The sequence below is a fragment of the Culex pipiens genome, chromosome 1 (assembly GCF_016801865.2).
Source record: "Culex pipiens pallens isolate TS chromosome 1, TS_CPP_V2, whole genome shotgun sequence".
Lineage (NCBI taxonomy): Eukaryota > Metazoa > Arthropoda > Insecta > Diptera > Culicidae > Culex > Culex pipiens.
This window is the reverse complement of record NC_068937.1, coordinates 49,608,642-49,613,158: the sequence shown is the minus strand read 5'-3', so window position 1 is coordinate 49,613,158 and position 4,517 is coordinate 49,608,642. Positions and strand designations below refer to the sequence as shown.

General features: G+C 38.5%; 1 long non-coding RNA gene across 1 annotated transcript; it reads left to right on the top strand.

The window, feature by feature from the left end:
- The first annotated feature begins 2,107 nt into the window (after positions 1–2,107).
- LOC120419706 (uncharacterized) lies at positions 2,108–3,236 on the top strand. Its single transcript, XR_005605769.2, has 3 exons — positions 2,108–2,335; positions 2,403–2,543; positions 2,726–3,236. It is a non-coding gene; the product is annotated as an uncharacterized LOC120419706 (long non-coding RNA).
- The last annotated feature ends 1,281 nt before the right edge of the window (positions 3,237–4,517 follow it).

Sequence of the window (4,517 nt, the reverse complement as noted above, 5' to 3'; positions counted from 1 at the left end):
GAGACTCTCGAGCGGAGGCGGCACGTCTCACAAGCAACGTTTGTTGCCAAAATACTGGCCGGTGAAGTTGACACTCCTTGGATTCGCGCTCAAATTCAAATCTACACACCTGCTCGGCCACTTCGTCAACGCCAATATCTACAACTTGCTCACCGCAACACCAACTATGGACAGCACGAACCAGTTCGTTTCATGTGTAGCCGATTCAATGTATTTTCCCACCTGTACGATCCCAACATCTCCACCCCGCAGTTTCAACAACGAGCCCGACTCTGGTACTCTCACCAGCTTTAATCTGTTTTTGTGTTTCATGTTGTTAGCATTTGTCTTTAGTTAAGTTAAGTTTTATCATTAAGACCACAAGTTGTCGGATGATTCAAATAAACAAATAAACAAATAAACCTAGCCGTCATAGCATACTAAGGGCAATGCGTACTTTTGAAGGGTGAATCGTTGATTCTGGAGACACCGGACGTCGATCCAATGCGCACCTTGGGAACAGAATGGACAACCCTAATTCCTTCTGGAATTTGTTCATTGGACCATCCCCTACACACCTGTCTTTATTCCGCGTGAATCCATGTTGTCCCCAGACCTGTAGGAACGATTGAACGAAAAGCGCAAAAATCCCATAGTAATTCCCATGTAAACTTTGAACCGCTGGGGACAGGCCAATTCTCAACCAAATGGGCTGATATTTGGCATGAGAGTCCCTATGGCTATCCTCTACTAGGGGAACCTCGGTTTGCCTGATTCTGAGAACTTTTTTGTTTGGATGAAACACCCTAATGTGCATATAAGTTCGCATAATTATTCTCTAAACTAACATCAACTTTCATTTCAAATATGTTTGGACGCTGTGGCCAATGCTAAAACAATTAAATTAAATTAAATCATGTGATTACCAAAACTGTGAAACATTTCTGCTGAAATATTTCATAGGCGTCCGAAGCACCGGGAAGGCAAAACAGAAATTTTTGGTTCGGATTTCCTTGAATTCTAGCAATTTTTTATACAAAATATCGATTGCTTTGATGTTTACATCTTATTTGAGACCTAAAGAATGTCATTCTCTAAAATTTCGGCCCAAATTTGTGCGATTCATAAGTAAAATCGAGTGTCCGGAATTCGAATCAACTTTTATCAGTGTCTGGGATTCGAAGCACAACAAGTCATTTTAATTTGAAAATTCTGAGGAAAAATGGTTAGAAAAGACATATTTTGCATTCATTCTCTTTAAATTAACTGTTTATACTACATCCTGATGATTTTTCTACATTTCTAACTTATTACATGATTTTTTGTCAGCTATAACAAAAATGATATGCTACTAAGTGTCCGGATTTCGAATCATGACGTTATTTGTTCATTGTGAACTACTGTCATTGGGGGTGACATTGGGCTGGGTGGCGAGATTGGGTTAAAGTGAATTTTGACGAATTTGGCAATTTCTCTAGTTCTTCTCAACGAAAGTTAATTCTTAACTTTAAAAAAACATTACTGAAAAAATCTCGTTGAGTTGAGGTACGATTTTGGCTAAAAATCAACCTTAGAACATTTTTTTTTAAATTGCTCGAAAAATATTTACCTAAATGTTAAAAAAAATCACCGCTTCCAACATTGTAGCATGTCATTACGATTCCCTCGAACAAGTACCACTTTTGCATGACTTGTTTTGAACCTATCTATCTATTTGATCATCGTTTTAGTTTCATTTGACCCAATGTCACCCCCTGGGTGAGATTGGGTTAATTTTTTACACGATTGACCTTTTAGGTAGAGTTCATCTAGTTCCACCATATTCAATCTATACAAGTTTTTCGATATCATTTAAATTGCATTTGTTATTTGGTAATTTCGAGAGGTGTATTCTTTGTATACCGTCACCCCCGCTGACGGTATATCATTTAAAACTTTTCGGACAATGAAATCTTTCAATCCCTCCGTGTCCGATGAGGCAATGATCTCTACCAATATGCAAATTCTAGCTCGATGATTTCGCTCCGCCACCCTCCTCTCGTCCTAGAAAGATTCATTTTCAAAAAAAGATGAGAAATTTGGGGAAATCCCCGGAATGTTGTACTTTGTTGGGGGTTTGGTGTAGATAAAAACCTTATTGGTTTTTATCTTCGTTGAAGAAGACTAAAGACTGACAAAAAAATACAACCGAAAAAAGATGTTTAAACAGGTTCGGCAAGGTTTGATCAAGTCTATATGTTTTGCCCATATAAAAGCCACTAGAATTTTCGACTCTTCTCCAGTCAGGAAGTCAATCTAGAAAGAGAGCAGTTCTCAAAATCAGCAGCAGAAAATCTCCGAAATGCGTGCATTTGTGGTGAGTGAGTGTTAAAAATTGTTCAGTGAAGTGTCTTTTACAGCAAGTGATTGTTCTCTTTATGCAGCTTTTGTTGGCCTGCCTGGCTGTGGCGTCCGCCCAGTTCTCCGGATCGTCCAGCGGTACTCGGTCCGTGTCGATTACGGCATAGCCGGCGGCCTTCGAGCAGACCGTGACTAGCGGTGGAAGTTCTGGTGGATTCGGCTCGGTAAGTGTGAGTTAAATGGCAGTAAGTTGCGTTTCTGCGAGTTAATTTGTTTTGTCGGGGCTGTCCGGACTTCAAATCTAAGAACTGCCTGGTGACCGAAGCGATATCCCCAACAAATCAAATTGAGAACCCGATCATATTAACAACTGTCACGATTGATCTAACCGCTTGCTTTCAACTAGGCTGGCCTCTCTGGGCGATCATTCGGTTCCGGAAGCGGTGCTCGATACAACGCTGGATATCAGGCGGGGCTTGCCGCTGGACGTGCTGCCATCGCTAGAGGAGCTTTAGGTGACCGAACTGGAAGTGGTTCTTCCTCGGCTCTCGGCGGTGCTTCTGCTGCTGCTAGTGCTGGCGCTTCCGCTGGTAGTTTTAGTGGTGCTGGTGGTTCATTCAACGATCGTGGAACAGGTATCTTAAATTTGCCACAAAGCTCCTTCGGCCTGCTTGGTAGTGGTTCCTCACCGTCTAGCAGTGGCACTACCGCTGCTGCCGGTGCTGCTGGCTTTGGTGGTGGATTTGATCAAGCTGGAACTGGCCGATTAAAATCCTTCAAAAGACCTGCTCAGATGAGATATACCGTTGTAGTAACGGCACATTCTGAATGAACACTGTAAGGTCTCCTTCAAAACATGTTTGGTTCAGTACTCAATTTGTATTCGTGTAAATAAATCTCCCCTTTTTGCACCTTGATCCAGGTTTCCTCAAAATAGCAATAAAGCGATTTAGCGTCAAACCAGCAGGATTCAGATCAAAAGTGCTCTGATTTGGCTCAAATTTGGCATGGGAGTTCCTGGGATCATGCTGGTTTGACGAGGAATCGCTGAATATAAAAGTACTAGTTATTTTAATTTGCACTTGAAGTGAAGAAATTTAGGTTCATTGGTTTGGAGAGACTTATAAAAAAGAATCAAAGAACTTGATTTAGGGGTAAGGAATCCCGGGCAGACGGTAATAACAAAATTCATGCCATTTCAATAACAAATACTGTTAAAATAACAGAAAATGTTATGGAATCTTCTTGAAAAATCTATTTTTGCATAAGACTTTAATAACAGTTTATGTTATCAGAACAAAATGTGTTGTTGGTCTGATATTGATTGAAAGCCAAAACAACTTGGGAATAACATTTTTTGTTATGGAAGAATAACTCCAACTGTTATTGGGATGATCGGATTAGTTGTTAAAATAACAAAAAATAATAACAAAGATTTGTTCGAAGAATCACTAAACATGTTATAAGTCTGTTATTACAATAACAATCCAATAACAAAAAAATCATAAAGACGAATAACAAATCTTGTTATAAATATCATAAAATGTTATTTGCCTAGTATTTTCTAATATCAAAAAATGTTATTCTCAAGTTATCACCGTCTGCTCGGGATGAAACAACACGACAAAGTAAGGTTAGCCTTGTTTCGAGGATTTAGTATAGGTACGGAAAAATAAAAGGAAGCCAACTCTGTAACTGAGGATAAATAACTACTTATAAATTATAATTAAAATAAATAAAAAACGGGAAATTTCAGCATCTCAACTAGTTTGTCCTATTTATTTTGTTTTTTTTTCAAAACCTCCCTGCAAAAATTTCATACCATCTTGGTGTCATACGATGCTTAGGCCTTTTTTTGGTGCATAGAAAAAATGTACAATATTTCGGACTCAGATCATATATACAGTAAGTAAATGTATACCCCTTGGGCACTTAGCACATTTTGTTCAGATTTTGATGCCGAACATTTTGCTACTAATAGCTCATGAAAAGATGATTTCTATAAAAGTTATATTACAAATACTATTACAATAATCAAAAAAGGTACAAAAAAGTTTGTACATCTTTCGAAACATTAACATACATACAGTTATTTGTTGACAAATCATCATTAATCCAGTTTCTCAACTCCAAATAGGCATCCTTGACTGATTAAAAAAATAATTTGGATGGAATATAAAGTTTACTAACTACTTAGT